We start from the raw sequence: 18,759 nt of genomic DNA, 5'->3' as shown, positions 1-18,759 counted from the left end.
TGAACATTCAGTCATGGAGATGGTGTTTGTTTTAATTTTTTCTGAGGGAGTGAAGTCAAGGAAGAAGAGGAAAGGCAGAAAAACATAATGTGAAAAGGAGAAGGGAATGAGACAATATAATTAGCGCAGGGGTAGCGAACATGGTGCCCCCTAGATGTTAGTGAAGCACAATTCCCATCATCCTTCACTAGTAGCTGGGGCTGGTGGGAGCTGGAGTCCCACAGCAGCTGGAGGTACTACATTGCCTTGTCTTGTCTTAGTGTTTGTGTGTAAAGATAAGCCAGCTAAGAATAAGCATATACAGTGGTACCTTGGAACTCGAACGTAATCCATTCTGGAAGGACATTCAACTTCCGAAAAGTTCCATTTCCGAGGCACAGCTTCCGATTGGTTCTTGCAGAAGCCATGTCGGGCATTCATCTTCCAAGGAACGTTAGAAAACTAGAGCATTTACTTCTGGGTTTTCAACATTTGGGAGCCAAAACGTTTGGCAACGGGACGGTTTGAGAACCAAAGTACCACAGTATATTCTAATTTACTGAATCAATGAACTATGAATTCTGTTTTAAAACAATTGTTCAAATTTTATACAGGGAAACATGAAACCAAAAGCTTCATGAATGCCACAAAAACAAAACTCCTCACATGCCCAATGTTAAAGCAGAGACTTAAAAACTGAGCGGCCCAGAGTACATTCTTTCTGTTTTAGAAAAAGGCCTAGGTGAAGACTTTGTGCTGAAAAGAGGACAAGCAATCTTCCCCGGGAAAGCTGTTGCATAACCAGAGGGCGAGGACCAATAAGGCACTCACTCTTTCTCTGTGGTCTTCCTCCACTCTCAAATTGTAGACTGTAAATACTTCAAGATCAGAGACCACACATATTTGCTTCTGTTATATGGGATCCTTATAACAGAGGGTCCTGGTTGCGCTCAGGACCCAAGAGCTCACCCGATAGGGTTAAAATGGGGGGGGGGAGCAGGAAGTCCTGGCCATTCTCCTGGGATCACACCAGGCGGTTTTAGCCAATAGCCAGTAGGTGGCGTGATCCCAGGGGCTTTAAAAACGGCAGCGTGACACAAGCAGGGGCACTTGCTTCATACTGCTGAACACCCGTCCACCCTCTGGGTGTTCAGCAGTATAACGCAAGTCGCTTGGCCTTGCTTTGGTTTGGGTCACTTGTTTTGGAACAGGGGCTGGGTAGGAATTTTTTACATTTGGAAGATTGGCTTTAGCCATTTGGTTTCCGCCTACCCCTTAGCAAATCATCACAACTTGTAAAGAGGCGGTTAGGCATTGGCTCAGTTGGATTGTGGGGAGGGGAGGTGTGGCCATCACCCGCCCCTCCAGGAAATGGGTATTCCATTAAACGAATCTGGGGGTCCTGGATCTTGTCCGAAGTCCGCTTGAGGGGCTAGGGCCATGGACCACAGGAACCCCGGGGTGAGCTTAGGTTGGTCCTCATCAACCTTGCTCCCTCGTTTGGTTTACACCATTGGACAGTCACCCTGAGAAGTGGTCAGTTATAGTGGGGAGTCAATGCCTAAGCCAATACTGCTCACATGATTGTATTTCAATCAAGTTGTGGCCAAAATTTGCCCCAAAACTCAAACTAATATAAGTGTCCATCTGTATTTATTTTGGGGGTGGGTCTTGGGGCCTCAAGACGCAACCTATAAAGAAGGCTTATGAGACCTGCTATAAAGCATTTGCATGTTAACGGTGCTCTATAAAATCATCATCTTCATAGCACTAACAATGCTTTAAATGCCCAAGGTTACATTTGTCAGAGATCAAACAGATGAAGGGTAGATAGTTTCTGTTGACACTTTTTGTTATTTTTGGATGGGAAGGCAAAGCTTAGGGTGCCCTTTGAGTTCTGTTTATAACATGCAGCAAATGTAAAAAACAAAAAAAGATTATGTGCTGCTTTATATTTCAAGACTGAAAATTTAAAAAAGAGAAGCCTCACCTGCTTGTCACCTGGAAAGGCCCGCCTTTTCAGCAACATCCTGACAGGAGGCACTTCATGAGTTCCTACTTTCCCACCACTGCCCTGTCAACGTACGTTGTACAGTATCTAGCAAAGCTTGTTGCATGCAGGCCTTGTGCCAAGGCAGCCCTCAGCAACAATACACTCAGCACTGGCATGATTCGATTACCAGGGACCTGCTACATATCATTACTCAGATTCTGCCTACACGCCAGAGGCTGCTCAAATGGGATGGAGGCCATCTGGAAGTCTGGATAGCGTTTTGTGAGATGGGCTGAAAGAAACTCATAGAGTCCATCTGCTTTCTATATATACACACAGGCAGCAATGAGTTCTCTGATGGCACGGTCTTTGCATCAGGGTTCCCCCTCCCGCTGTGTACAACTAGGACAGCTGGAGATTTCTTATAACAGGCCTGGCTCTCACCTGGGAAAGAACTGGAGTGCTAGCATCAAGGTCAATGGAGCCATGCCTGTAGATTCTGGATCAGAGTCAGGTATCTATCAGTTTCCTTCTCAATGGCCAGGCCCATGCAGAATTTAGATATAAATATTGCAAGTGAGTGGAACTCACTCTCTTTCTTGCATAGGCTCTTGCTCATTTAAGAGTCCTCAAGTGGCAAACCCAAGGCCATAGTACAGAATGTGTCCTTCAACGGTGGGGCAGCTGTTTGCTGTTCTATTAAATACACAGTACTTGATGTAGTGTTCACTGTTTAAATAGGACTTCTTTTCTCACTGCTGGCTCGCATGCCTACTGGTGTTTACTCTCAGATTAGGCAGCCTATAAAGAGAAAATGCCCTCTCCCATCCACTTAGTTCAGCTAGCGGCTGAAGGGGAGAAGAGCCATTTTTGTGTTGTTTGGTAACTGAAGAGAAAACAAGGAGACTTGTACCACTTCACTATCTCTAGATTCCTTCATTTTGATCACACCTCTTCCATATCCTCCAACATTTCTCTAATGAATATAGGGATGTCCTGTTTATTATTAATAATAATATTTCTACCCTATCCATCTGACTGGGTTGTCCCAGCAACTCTGGGTGGCTTCCAACGTATATAAAAACATAATAAAACATTAAACATTTTTAAAAAACTTCCCCATACCGGACTTCCTTCAGATGTCTTTTAAAGGTTGTATAGTTACTTATCTCCTTGGATTGGGGGTTGCAGAACTCCACACACTCCAACATTTCTCTGATGAAAATAGGGACGTTCTAAGGAAAAGCGGGACATTCTGGGATCAATTCAGAAAGCGGGACGGCTTCTGTAAATCCAGAACTTTTCCAAGGAAAAGAGGGAGACTTGGAGGGTCTGCTCTTCTGCTTTTTTGAGGCCAACTCCAGGTTTGTCATTTTGGTGCCCTCATGTGCCAGTAACCCCTCCTTCTTGGCACACTTACCTGAGAGTAGTGGCAGGTAACAGAAGCCAAACAGCCCTGGGCTGTGACATGCCATTTTTATTTCCCACAATGCCCTGCAATAGAGGGCAGCTCCAGAGCATTGTGGGAAATTTAAAATGGTGGATGAGTGCCCAGCACTAATAGGAAGTCCCTAGGTAGGAATATGTGGTGGGTCCTGCCAGACCTTCCTCAAACAGCCAGAATTATTATTTTTCCAGTAGAAAAAGGTTAAATAAAGACACTGGTGTTGTTGCCATTCCCTTTTCTCCAGAAGAGTATGCACTTTTGTTAAAATAATTTCTAATCAATGCCTCCATTCCCCAGAAATTAATGGAAGAGTTTATTTGAAAGCTTTAGAACAGGTCTCCTTTTCCTTATTCTTATCTGCAGAACAGTGCTTGTGGCTGATTTTCTTCTGCTTGTGGTTCTTTGGCTCTAGGCCTGTTGAACAAATTAGATATATATTTCCCATATCCATAACTATTGCCAAAACATTAACTCAAAAATCAAAGTATAAAAGAGAACAAACTTTCATTTTTAACTATGTTGCAAAAAATTGTTTCATATATTGATGATAAAAATGTTCAAATGCCTCATGTTAAACATGCTACCATTTGATATTCTTAGTAATTTAACAGCTTTAAGTGAAAATGTCATAAGTCCTTGGGGATACTCTGATATTTATAAGTAAAGCAAATTTATTTTAAAATGTTACTACACACCAGCACCGATAATAACAATATTTTTTCCCGAGGAATGAGAATGAAATGACCTAGATTTATACTTTGCATGATTGTTTGGTGTGTGTGTGTGTTTAGTTTTCATTGCATTGTATTGTTTTTCTTTATTCTTATATGTTAGATCTTTCTCTTTATTTAAACAACAGTAAACAAATCTTTCCTATCTCCTCTCTTTCCAAAACCATGTGCAGGAGATTTTGAGCCCTCACATTCAAGGGGACTGACCAATTTCATCAGCTAAAATTGGAACAAATTGGGTTTTACTGGGAGTGACAAATTCTTAGGAGATAGCAGAGATAAATTGGGGGGGGGGGGAGGCTGAGAAGCGGTTCACAATTGGCCATAAATACTTATGTAGCATGCTCAAAACATGCACACATTCATGCCTGCCTTACACACAGACACCAGTGCACCAGACTTTTACCCTGTGTGTTGAGAAATGATCGTTTTACGTGCAGTGAGGGAAGCGCTTCAGAATTTGCAACGTGTTATTGCATACCAGAAGAAGTGCGCAAGTATAAGATTTAGATTAACCGCTGGGCAGATAACCCAGTGCCATTTTGCTCAGCACACGCCATGGGCTTCTTATCTCTGAGAGGAATCCCCAGGAACCTTTCCACATAGATTTTGGATGACTCAGGGAGACAAATCGCCCTTCCTCTATGAGGCATCCCAGACGAAAAGATTAGCGAAAACATGTCGGGGTGAAATGGGAAAGATTTGATGTGTTTACAGAGGGAGACATTTTTATTGTGGCCCAAGAGCTGGCATGTTACATCCTGCCATAAGAATCTGTGCAAACCCGAAACCGTTTCGGGCAATTTATTTTATTTATGTAAATATTTATAAACCGGGCTTCAATAGAGAATATAACAAGATGGCGAGATATCAATATCTATCACTATCTCTATCTCTATCTAATAATAATAATAATAAATAAATAGATGGATACAATTTTTTTATACCCCGCCCTCCCCGGCCAGAGCCCAGCTCAGGGTGGCTAACACCAGTAAAGTTACAATAAAAACATAATGGGGGGGGGGAATTAAATACAGGTAAAATGCAATTTAAAATGCAGCCTCATTTTAAAAAGTAGCCCTTGGATCAAAATCATAAGGGGAGGGAAAACATAAGGGTCAGACTGAGTTCAAACCAAAGGCCAGGCAGAACAGCTCTGTCTTGCAGGCCCTGTGGAAAGATGTCAAGTCCCTCAGGGCCCTAGTCTCTTGTGACAGAGCGTTCCACCAAGTCGGAGCTAGTACTGAAAAGGCCCTGGCCCTAGTTGAGACCAATCTAATCACCTTGCGGCTTGGGACCTCCAAAGTGTTGTCATTTGTGGACTTTAAGGTCCTCCGTGGGGCATACCGGGAGAGGCGGTCCTGTAGGTACGTGGGTCCTAGGCCGGTAGGGCTTTAAAGGTCAAAACCAACAACTTAAAACTGACCCTGTACTCCACCAGGAGCCAGTGCAGTTGGTAAAGCACTGGATGAATGTGATCCCGCGGCAAGGACCCCGTAAGGAGTCTCGCTGCAGCATTCTGCACCCGCTGGAGTTTCTGGGTCAGCTTCAAGGGCAGCCCTGTGTAGAGCGAGTTACAATAATCAAGCCTGAAGGGGACTGTCACATGGATCACTGTGGCCAGATCAGGGCAAGAAAGGTAAGAGACCAACTGCTTGATACGGTGGAGATGGAAAAATGCCACCTTTGCTGTGACTGCAACCTACGCCTCCCTGGAAAGGGAGGGGTCGAAGGTTACACCCAAGCTCTTGACAGAAAATGCATCAGTACTAACATCAAAAGCATAAATAGGTTGGTTTTTTAAAAAAACCAAGTTCCAAATAATAGAATTGTAGAGTTGGAAGGGATTTTGAGGGTCATCTAGCCCAACCGCTTGCAGTGTAGGAATCTCAGCTAAAGCATCCATGACAAATGGCCACCCAACCTCTGCTTAAAAGCTTCCAAGGAAGGAGAGTCCACCAGCTCTCAAGGGAGTCCATTCCACTGTCAAACTGCTCTTATCAACAGGAAGTTCTTCCTGATGTTGAGCCGGAAACTCTTGTCTGAATATTGCAGTTTTTAATACATGTCAAAAAGAAATCAGGGATGGTTTCCAGCAGATTCCTACTGGAAATAAGTTCCATAGCACAGGCTCTGCCGCATTGAACAATCAGTCCCTTGTGAATGCAGAATGAACCCGCGGTGATGGGAATAGAGCGTCATGAATGAGCCAGCTCCCAGGGAAGATTTGCAGCCAGCTCCCAGGGAAGGGTTGCTGCCAGCTGAAGAAAGCATCCAGGATCAGAGAGGGTTAACTGCCATGTAGGATGAGCATCGGCTAGTGCCAACTCCCCCACCCCTTGGAATGCCAGTTGATAAGGGAATGGTGGAGAGCAAGCTAGAACTCAGGCAAAGCTTGCCAGAAGCACAAACAAGTGGGAAAGATTTAAGAGACAGCCTCTCACAGAATGTGGAAGAGGCGGGAGCTGAACCACTCAGTCCGAGGTCTCGACGAATGGGAGGGCTGTAAGATAGGAAGCAAAACAAAATATGTATGAAGTGAAAGTTCAGTTGCTTCTGGTCAAACCGGAAGCAGTCTTCAGAAGAGTCATCTTGATTGATGATGGCAGAGGCTGTGTTAAAGCTGTCCAAAGCTATCTGTTTGTTTTGACAATAAAGCATCCTTTTTAATTAACTACGCTCACTATGTTATCAAGCCCGGAACCGGACTCCTGACATAGAAGAATTGTGAGGTCCTTAGTATACTTTGGGCCCGATTTGTGGATTAACACAGAAACCTTGAACCTGTCCTGGTAGCAAATCAGCAAAGGTAGATGTCATGTTGAAGGTGATGCCATGCTGAAGATATCATAGAAAGGGGCAAACCCCTTTTTGAGCTCTGTAAAATCTTGCAGGACTTGTGCAACGTTGCAATGCCACCTCATTTTTCACCCCTCAGCTCTCTGTCCCCATTCCGGCTGGCATTGTGATTGGATTTGTTTATTTGTAACTCGTCATGCAACCATCACAAAACGTAAGTTTGACAGTGACAAATTAACACAAGGCAGCAATGATAGGAGTGAACTCAGGCCAAGATAAACTACAACATACATGTAAGATGCCAAACTTCCCTGGCAGATCACAGCATTAAAGGAAGAATTCTTCCTCCTTTAAACTGCTATGAAAAGGAAATATTAACATAAAATAAAATGGAGTAAAAAATGAATTTGGGTGCGTCTGAATACGATTATATATAATGTAACTGAATTAAATCGTAAAACAATCTTAAAATTCTGAATATCCCTGATAAGACGCAGCATTTTCTTCTCTCATCAGTTAGCGCAGGGAGAAAATGTGCAGTTTTCAGTTACCCTTTCCAGAGACAGCTTTTTAAAGAAGTTGCTGGTTCAAATGTGTGTCTGTGTGTGTGTGCATGAGAAAAGAGGGGTGTACAGTTCAATTCTTGCAATAATTTCAGCAAACAAATTTTAATTCACCTCAACTGGCATTCACAAATGTATATATATCTTTTAAATCCACATATCTGTAGATTGGTTCTTAATGACTGGGCAACCATAGTGACAATTTATGTTTTTGTGTTGGTTATTGAAAATCCCTCCCAGAAATGTCTTCCTGGCAACAACCTTATTTGGGGTTCAGGCTGTGTTAAAATAATTTTGCTTCCCCTATTATAATGAGTAGTAATGGTTTTTTTTAAAATACCACTGCTTATCAATTTTACTGCTATTGATTTTGATGATAATTTACCTGTAATGTATTGAACTGACATGTAATACATTTCCTTTTAGTGCGCATTAACTGTTTATTCTTTTAATGTTATAACAATTTTGGAGAAACGTAATCAACTTTTTTTTTTTTAATAGGAAATGTTCTAAATGTGCTATATTGGAGTATGCAAAACCCGTCTGAAGCATTTTGTTTCTAGTTACTATTCTCTCTTCTGCATCTGAACATGTCTGTGGAGAATCCCTGTCCCGCTATGAAATTCCTCAGGATTCAATTGCACTTCCACATTTGAATCCCAGATGTTAACAGATGTTATCCCAGACATGAGAAAAATCCCAGATGGAGCGAGCCTCCACATTTCGCTCCCAGGCACGTGGCCTCATGGGAACTGTAGTCCAGTTGTTTCACTTTAAAACTCGGCGAGTGCCAAAGAGGAGCCGCCATAATGAAATGCACAGGGTTTGCTGGTTTTAGCCTCAATAGCGTCGCGAAGAAAAGGCCCCCGCGAATAGCTTTTAGGAGAGACAAGATCTGCCAGAAACATTTAAGCAAAGCAAGCACATTTAGGGCACTCTTGCTGCACAGAACGTCACTAGATGATACGATTGTTTGTGGTTTTCTGTTCAGGGTGATCTGCAAATAGCAATCAGCTTAAAGATATGAGACAGAGTCTACCCAGGACCAGCCTCACTGCAGGATCTATTGAAATGAAACAGAGTTGCAAGGGATTCAAAAACACATCCAACACCATACAGAAACCTAATAAACCGAAACAATGCAGTGCGCCTGGCCTTCCCCTGGATAAAATTTCCTTGCTAGCAGATAAGGCATTGGGTAAAAATTATTGTGGGCTGCTGTGGCTTGCAGTAGGCATATTACAGGATGTTTGTTCACATATTTCTCTCCATACAGCAAATATCTGTTCTGTAGGTTATTGCACAATCTCAGCATTCCAGCCTGACTCTTCGGCAGAGATTGCCCTAAAACACACTTTTCTTTTCCTGCGTTCTCTCCCCCCCCCCCACCTGCCCCCAGCATCTGCCTTCATTCTTTTCTCCGGCTCTTGGTTTTCCTTGACATTCATAAGGGATTTGAGCATTTCTCAAGGGTTACCTTGCACATCATTATTTCATTACTGCTATATATATTGCATTTAATGTATATTGCAAGTGCACTAGAGCTGATCCAGGGCATCCTTGCGATTGGGGAGCCTCGATTATTAAAATAGTATGATGAACTCGTGTTTCCTTCGGAGCTGTGGGTCAAAGTAAATAGTGTGCTTTGTTATTTGACTACTTAAGTGGCCTTTGAGCCATTCTAATAAATGCAGTTGTGCTGTGAGTTAAGAGTTGTGCTGCTTGTTTGAGAGACAATGTTGTTGGATCAAGAACAGTGCTTTGGGGGTCACTCAAATTGCTGTTCCAGATGTTTTTTTTAATTATTGCGCATTCATGGTAATTTGTCCTCACGATGATATCATGGCAGTTACACATGAGCCTCTTTTTAATATTGTTTCCACCTGCAGAAGTTTCAGGATTGAGGCACTGCTTTGTTTCCAACCAGAACACGCCCCATAGCTTTCTCCTGAAATTCTGTAACTTTTGCAGACCCTCTAAGTGTCCCTATTTTCCAGAGACAGTTCTGGATTTACAGAAGCCATCCTGGTTTCTGATTTGATCCCAGAATTTGATCCCCTGCTTTTCCTTAGGATGTCCCTGTTTTCAATGGAGAAATGTTGGAGAGTGTGGAGTTATGCAACCCCTGAGCCAAGCAGAAAAGTGATTATACAACCTTTAGAAGACACCTGAAGGCAGCCCTGTATAGCTTAATTACCGTATTTTTCGCCCTATAGGACGCACTTTTCCCCCTCCAAAAATGAAGGGGAAATGTGTGTGCGTCCTATGGGGCGAATGCAGGCTTTCGCTGAAGCCTGGAGAGCAAGAGGGGTCGGTGCGCACCGACCCCTCTCGCTCTCCAGGCTTCAGGAGAGCCCCAGCCCCACAAGCTCGGGGGAGAGCAGGGAGGCGGAACGCCGCCATCCCATTGTCCCCAGACCTGGTTTGGAGGCTGGCGGCGGGGAGAAGCCTGCTCCTCCCCGTCGCCAGCCCCGCAAACTCGGGCGATAGCGGGAGAGGCGCGGCGCGCCTTTCCCACTGTCCCCCGACTTGGTTACAAGGCTGGCGGGGGGGAAAGCCTGCTCCTCCCCGTTGCTAGCCCCGCAAACTCGGGGGATAGCGGGAGAGGCGCGGCGCGCCTTTCCCACTGTCCCCCGACTTGGTTACAAGGCTGGCGGGGGGAGAAGCCTGCTCCTCCCCGTCGCCAGCCCCGCAAACTCGGGGGACAGCTTCCCACCCCAGCCCCGCACCTGGGGGGGAAATAAATTTTTTTTCTTTATTTCCCCCCCAAAAAACTAGGTGCGTCCTATGGGCCGGTGCGCCTTATGGGGCGAAAAATACGGTATGTTGTTATATATGTTGGAAGCTGCCAAAGTGGCTGGGGCAACCCAGTCAGATGTGTGGGGTAAAATGTTGTTGTTGTTGTTGTTGTTGAATAGGATGTCCCTATTTTCATCAGAGAGATGTTGGGGGGTATGCTTTTCTTACCACAAATGTTACCATATGTGTGATGTGTGTGCTGTCATCTGGGTGTTGTCTGAACATAACAACAGCAACAGTTGTGGTTCTTGTGTGCATGATGCTTTATAATATCAAAAGGTTGTCCTGAGGAGCTTACAATCTAAAATTCAACATGGTGCGGGGAGGGCAATGAAGGAAAGGTAGGAAGATGGGAGTAAACAAGGGAAGAATATGCATTAATTTCAGGTACAATTATTTAAGCAAGCCAAGTTGTCCCAACAACATCTGAGGGAACCATGTTGGGTGCCTCTGGTAATGCCCCTTAATTGTAGACCTGACATCTCAAGCGTTAGCAGATTTACCAGGCACCCCCTTAAATGTGTGTGTGTGTTTTCCTGCTCCAAAACTAGGAGACAGATACTAATAAGGAACAGGAAAACAGCCCTGGGGAAGAAAAATCACTTCTTTTGAGGGTGCATTGTAAATTTCAGGCAGACTCCTTTAGATAACAGGAGCACGGATAGGAGGCATCAGGAATCGGCAGCAATGAAATACAAAGATGGTTTTATCACTTATTTGCCTGAATCCAAGGTGTCTTGTCCTCATCAGGAAGCTGCTTCCAGGTGACGAGAGTTATTTCAGGGCAAAGGAACTCAGGTATATGATGCTGCCTCTTTATTGCCAAGAGAGAGGGTCATGATCCCTACTCAGAGCAGACCTGTTGAAATCAACGACCATGGCCAATTTAAGCCCATTGGTTTCAATGTATCTACTCTGAACAGGACATTGTTGTTGTTGTTTTTATTTATAATGTATTGAATCAATTCCAATCCACCTTATGGCCAAAGTGCATCTCAGGCAATATTGCCCATTTTGTTCCCCCATATTGCGTTTCAGGAATGAACTCAGGTGGCAGGAAAGATCTGGTTGAAGGCTTAAATCACTGTGAACTGTGAGGATCAGATCTGCTGACTGAGTGTGTGCAATCCCTGTGGAAAGTTCCAAATAAATGTGCTTAGGACTGCAGCAGTACCCATTTCCTCTGATGCCAAAGCCATTATAGTGAACAAATTGGGCTTCCTGGTCAGTGTGGTGTAGTGGTTAAGAGCGGTAATCTTGTAATCTGGTGAACTGGGTTCGCGTCTCTGCTCCTCCACATGCAGCTGCTGGGTGATCTTGGGCTAGTCACACTTCTCTGAAGTCTCTCAGTCCCACTCACCTCACAGAGTGCTTGTTGTGGGGGAGGAAGGGAAAGGAGATTGTTAGCCACTTTGAGGCTCCTTTGGGTAGTGATAGAGTGGGATATCAAATCCAGACTCCTCCTCCTCCTCTTCTTCTTCTTCTTCTTCTTCTTCCTGGTCTCAGTCCTCAGGTACATAAGAATCTGCTTCATGAGTCTGCTTCATACCAAGTTGGACCATTGGTCTGTGTTGATCACACTAAGTGCCACCAGTTCTCCAGCGTTTAAAGAAGGGCCTTCCTCACCCTTACCTAGGGACAATGCTGGGGGTTGAACCAGGAATGTTCTGCAGGAAAAGCAAATGTTCTTCCACTGAGCTACAGACTGCCACTCTGTTCCATGCAGCAGAAGTTGTTTCACGCAGCTCCTTGAGCACTGAATACTCCGTTCAACAGAAGAAGAAGAAACTGACAACATACAATCTACAGAAGCACTTTGTTCTTCTTGCAAAATGCTGAACCCCTCGGATTTCAGCAACTCTTGGATGATCACAGTCCCTCCAGATTTGGTTATTTTTTTACTGCTTGTGGCAAAAATTAAAATGCAACGGTAATATAATGCGGGAGCTGCCCGGGAAACAATAATGAGAATTGAGTTCCGAGATGATTAAGCATTTTATTTTCCCAAGGTGCGCTGTGCTGGTATATAATTTTATGTAATGACAATTTAATAGAACAAAATGAGCCAAATTCATCATGGAAATCCATAGAGTTTCCTGCGGGATGAATTTAGCTTTATATATGTTCACAGATTACAGCGGTAAGAGCAGAAACACAGGTAACAGAGCAGTCGTTTCCCAATTAAGCCTCCCACCTTCATGACAGTTGGGGAAAGTGGCGCATGAAAAATAGTTACATTAGCGGGAGGCCAGAATCCGTAACATGGGACTCGGCTGAAACAGGGGCCTCTTGGCATTGCAGCATCATCCTGCCCTTCATGTCTCTTCTCCTAGACAAATGGATGCTTTGTGAGGGGTTTTTTATTTTGCCTTTAGCCCAATTCGCTACAGGGAAACACTTCAAGCTCAGAGCTACATCACCATGTGTGTGTGTGTGTGGGAGCTCCTTCAGAGAACGGGACATAAAAGGAGAAGTCGGATAGATAATAAGGTTGAAGGTGACATTATAGCTTATTTGTTTATTTATTAATTTTCTCTGCTGCCCTATACCCGTAGATCTTAGGGTAGCCCACAACATAAAATTACACCATAAAAAATAGAAAATGCATAATAAAAGTGTACAAAAACAAACCAGTACACCCCCCCCCCATTCCACAGCACATTTAAAAGGGCATCAGGTGTCAATTAGCCAGAGGCCTAGTTGAAGAGGAACATCTTTGCCTGGCACCTAAAAGTGTAAAATGAAGGCGCCAGGTGAACTTCCCTGGGGAAAGCATGCCACAAATGGGGGGTTTCCATATGTCTGGGTAGATTTATCTAAACAAAAAAAAAAAAAAAAGGTTTTTGTCCCAATTCCAAAAATCGAAGTGGTTAAGTGGGCATATATGAAGAAGGCCATCTCACAGGGAAGCTGGTCCCAGATTGTTAAGGGATCTATCGATCTCTCTTTCAATGTATCTGGGTTCCCTTCCAGATATTGCTGGACTACAATATCTGCAATACCTGACCATCGGCCATCCTGGCTGGGGCTAATGGGAACTGATATCCAAGGACATGTATGTAACCCGAAGTACCACTCTATATAGAAGGACATCTATATAGAGTGGTACTTCGGGTTACATACACTTCAGGTTACAGATGCTTCAGGTTACTGACTCCGCGAACCCAAAAATAGTACCTCGGGTTAATAACTTTGCTTCAGGATGAGAACAGAAATTGTGCGGTGGTGGCATGGTGGCAGCAGGAGGCCCCGTTAGCTAAAGTGGTGCTTCATGTTAAGAACAGTTTCAGGTTAAGAACGGACCTCCAGAACGAATTCAGTACTTAACCCGAGGTACCACTGTAGGTCTATATTGACCCATTGAGCCAGTGTGATATAATGATCAGAATGTTGGACTGAGACCTGGGAGATCAGATTCAAATCCCCTCTTAGCCATGATGCTCACTGGATGATGCTGGGCCAGCCACTGTCTCTTTCCCCATTTTACCTCACAGGGTTTTGCTTTTTTTTTAATGAAAATAAAATGGGGAGTGGGGTGAAAACCACATATGCCACCTCATTGGAGGAAAAAAGGGGATGACAAACAAACAAACATATTTGCAAATAAATAAACAAAAAACTTATCATTGTTTTAATAATTATTTAATCTGCATTACGTTCTGGTTTGGGTTTCTTTTTTGCAATGGCTGCACAAATGAATAATATTTGCATTGTCTTGGCAAAAGGGAATAAACAATCACCTCGTCCCTGCCGCTAATCTCTCCCCGTGCTCCTCACCACCACCAACCATCCCCTTCAGGCATAACATCACCTCTAACCTTGTTTTCTATTCTGTGTATTTTATAAAGCTCTTCCCTCCCCACGTTGCCCGAAGCCTCGTGGCTTGTGCAGAAGCTCACCAGATTTATATCTTCCAGGCTGCCTGTCACAAGTAAAGGACTCTTGTGGTGTTGTTTGCAGCAGAAAAGGCCTTGTTTAGTTGCCATAACAATTGCGCTGTAACCTCTATAGCTTCTATTCTAATTTCGCCCTTACCTACCTCCTTGACAGTCCCCTGTAGCCGTGTCATTTGCTTTCAGGCTGCACACGGCTCTGACCTTTTTACCAGAATGGGTAGCATTTTCTCTCCGACTGCACGTCTCCTCAGCAGTCTCCTGGGGTGCTTGACCCCCTGACCTTTTGTTGACACCTGTGGGGCAGGTTGTGTCAATAGTCTGACACACATATATATTTTTCCTTTCTCCCAGAGAAAGAAAAAGTTTCAAGGGATTCGGTTTATTTGCTTTATGCTTTGAGGTATGAATGGTTACTGAAGGAGAAAATTGCATTTTCCCAGGTAGAGTTTAAAGATGCTGGGGGTGCCTTTAACCCACACAGCCCTAAAAGGTTTGGGATTTTTGTTCTGTGACAGATCATTTACCACTGCCATTACCATCCCTGATAGAAAGCCACCGATGACATCACTCAGGTTCTTAAGTTCAATTTCCTCTGGCGACGATGGAAATATTGTGGACCACTTTCTTCTCGGCCTGTTTTATTTAGAGAACAAATAGCCAAAATAAAATGATATTTTCAGATGTTTTATTTTTTTAAGAACGAGAAAAATAAACAAGGTTTCGTAAATTTATGAAGCACATTGAAAACCACACTTATCTGTGCTACAAGCTTAAACAGAACCAATAGCCGACCCTTCTCCCTAGAGAATATTGGGAACTGTAGTTATGAAAGGAAGGCTAAGGTTCTTATCTCAATAGGATGTACATCAAACTAAAATTGTCAGGACTCTTTGTGGGGAAACTGAGGCTGCTGCTCTAATCCCACTTAACTGGGAATTAGCCTCATTGCATTCAATAGGACATACTTTTTGAGTACACATGTTTAGAATTGCTCTGCAAGGCACTCATGAAACTGGTATTCTGTGCTATCCCCTTGCCCACAGAAGATTTGCAAAGCAGAAATGTTGTGGTTAATTTACTTTTGAATGCCTCTATCCAGATATTAAACACTGTGTATGCTCGGATCATCATGGACTAGTTTGCATTGGCTTCTGCAAAGGAAAATATCAAGAGAAAGAGAGAGGGAGAGGGAAATGCAAGGGTGGTATAATGAAGTGGGGGAGAGGGAAAGGAAATAAAAAAGAAAGACTAGGAATGGAGGAAACAGGAATAGAGCCAACACAACCTTTCTGGAACAATTATAGCAAAGGTCACGCATCCTTAATGAGTAATGTGTTTTACACTGACTACTTGGATCCAAGATGGGTTTATCAAGAACAAATCATAGCAGACAAAAATTAACTCGTTTTCTTTGGTAGATCATGGGAATGTGATGAACATGGTATACCTTGATTTCAGTAAAGCTTTTGACAATGTTTCCCATTATATCCTTGTTGACAACATGGCAATACAGTATGTAGACTGGATAATACTATTGTTAGATGGGTCCACAGCTGGTTAAACAAATGCACCCAGTGAGTTCTCATCCATGGGTAACATGTCACAGGATGTTTTCTTTGGACTGCATCTGCTTGCCATTTTTTTATCAAATGTTCAAGGGATGCTAATTCAAATGTGTAGATGATGCAAAGCTGCGAAAGATAGCTAATATCATAAGCAACAGAATCAAGATTCAAAACAATCTCAGCAGGCTGGAATACTGAGCCAAAAACCTGCAAGAACAAAATCATCAGGGATAAATGTAAAGTCCTTCATTAAGGAACAAAAAAACCCAATGAATATGAAAAGGAGTCCTAGTTGAGCACAAGCTGAACTTGAACCTGCCAGAAATGGGGCAAAGACCTGCAGAATCTCCTTTCTAACCCTTTCACCACTGTAACTTCCCTGGACAGGGTTGTGATGGGGCAAGGTGACAACAAAGTCGTGTGTGTCAATGCCTAGCCATTCAAAGCCAGGAGTTTGATGTAGCAGTTAAACGCAATTTGGGGAAGCATAAAGAGGAACACAGTGTACAGATCATGAGAAGTAACTCTGGCCTGGCTGCATGTGAAATGTTGTCTCCAGTACTGTCTTCTCTGATGGAAAGAGCTCACCCACCCCACAGACCTGATATTCCGATGCTGGCTTGAAACTGAGACTATCTGCATGCAAAACATGCATTGTTCCACTCCCCATGGCGAAAAACACACAGTCTGAACTCACCTGTAGATGCAAATACATAAGTCTTTACAGCTTGAGCTAAAAAGCTAAACCCCCATTACTGGCTGTAAAAGGTTTAATTATACTCTGCAGACAAAATATAGCAAAGGACTGTGCCTTTTTTTGCTTCTCCTTTGGGGCTGCACACTTCCATTTCTCAAAGAAAGACTGTTAACAAGTTGCTGAAGCCCCAGACAGTTGTCTTTAAGAAAAGGCTGCATTTGTGAAGACCTGAGATGGCTCAGTCTGGTTATTGGCCAATATTCTATAGCTGAAACAGGAGCCCCTTGATGTTACAACATGAGCCTGTCCTCTCTGAACTAAAAGACCCTTCTCTCCCAGCCTAGGCACATGCTTCATTCATGAGTTTCTCTTAGGACAGATTCAGTAAAGGGAAACAAGTCTGTCTCAGAGCTACATTGCAGTGGGGATTCCGCTGGGACACAACACATCGCTGGTGCAGAACAACTTCGCACAGCAGTGGCATTGTAGCCATACCTACAGAAAACAAGCTTGCATGCTGTCGGCAAAGCTTTGTTGTGTAGGCAGTTTTGCAAAACAACGTCTGCTGCTGCTGACCAGCAAAGCAAAGTGACCTTCCCCACCTCCCCCCCCCCAAAAAAGGGAGATAAATTGTCGAAATAATTTGATATTTCAAAAAAAAGGGGGGAGCATCAAAGTAATCATGGAAAAATCAATATTTTCTTAGACTTCCTTACACTCCTCTACACACTCTTCCCTCCCCTGTTTCTGATCTCTTGTTAATACTTACCGTATTTTTTGCTCTATAAGACTCACTTTTTCCCTCCTAAAAAGTAAGGGGAAATGTGTGTGCCTCTTATGGAACGAATGCAGGCTGCACAGCTATCCCAGAAGCCAGAACAGCAAGAGAGATTGCTGCTTTCACTGTGCAGCGATCCCTCTTGCTGTTCTGGCTTCTGAGATTCAGAATATTTTTTCTTGTTTTCCTCCTCCAAAAACTAGGTGCGTCTTGTGGTCTGGTGCGTCTTATAGAGCGAAAAATACGGTATCCTCTCCTAAGCCAAGGGGTATCCTATAGATTCAAATAATGTGAGGAAATCAGATCCTATCATGTGTTGCAGATGACATACATGCATGAACGTTTCAGCATACATGTAAGCAGTTTTATTTTATTTTATGGTTTAGTGCTTTAAAAAAAAATATTATTATTTACGGAGGGCACTCTAATTTTCTAAGTGTTTAGGGCCTCTAAAGGTCTTAATCCAGTTGTTGTAATGTATGGTGATTGGTGTGGCATATGAAGAGAAGCTTTGCCCTAAAAAACCTTTTCTGGGTATTCCCCTAGAAAAGGGGTTCAACAACCTTGGCTGGGTATTCAGGCACTTCGTTTTTCTAGAAGAAAAAAAAGCCCTGTTCAGCTTAATGCCAGCACTCCCCATCTTGCAGCATTTAATTACAAACAGACTGTGTGTGTGGGACTTACATTTGATCACAGTTGGTCCTTTCTTCAAACAAAGCATATATAGGACCACACTGCTAGCATCATGGGGGGAAATTTTCTGAACAGGATCAGTTCACAATAGGTGTACTTCACTTGGTGCATCCACAGATAGGGATAGAGGATAAATTCAGTTCCGTTTGAATTTTAATGTGAATGTAGATAATTCACATCTTACCCAACAATCCAGAAACTGAAACACAGGTATCTTTCAAAAGGTACAGAGCTTTGCAGTGCAGTTCCCCAATTTAAAAAAAGGTACACACAAAAATCCCTATATCAGGGGAAAGTGTGCAAAAACACACACATTTTAGTAAGGGGGGGAGATTAACATTAAAAAGAAAGTTGCTTGCAGAAAATTAGGAAAACTGCACACTAAAATGCTGAGGACTTTTTGCACAGACTTCAATAATTAAGTAAATTATAAACCAATGAGGAAATGTGATAAACTGAAGCTGAGATTGGGGGGGGGGGAGGTGAATAAATTGAAATTCACAAATTCATTCATCCCTATCCCCAGGAAGACCATGTTGTGACAGAAATGTAGAAGATGAACTGGGAAGGGAATGCTTTTCTTTCTTTCTTTCTTTCTTTCTTTCTTTCTTTCTTTCTTTCTTTCTTTCTTTCTTTCTTTTTTTCTTGCCAGATGCTGTTGCAACAGATTCTGCTTCACAACCCCAGAAGATGCACTTGTGAGATAAAGCAACAAAAGAGATTTCATTTAAAGGCAGACAAGTCATAACAGAGTCACACGTGCCACGCAAAGAGAGCTGCAGCTGCTGTCTTTCTAGTCTAAATAAAAATAAACCCCCT

Source organism: Podarcis tiliguerta (genome assembly GCF_965153285.1).
Source record: "Podarcis tiliguerta genome assembly, chromosome: 12".
Taxonomy (NCBI): domain Eukaryota; kingdom Metazoa; phylum Chordata; class Lepidosauria; order Squamata; family Lacertidae; genus Podarcis; species Podarcis tiliguerta.
Note: the sequence above shows the minus strand (reverse complement) of the source record.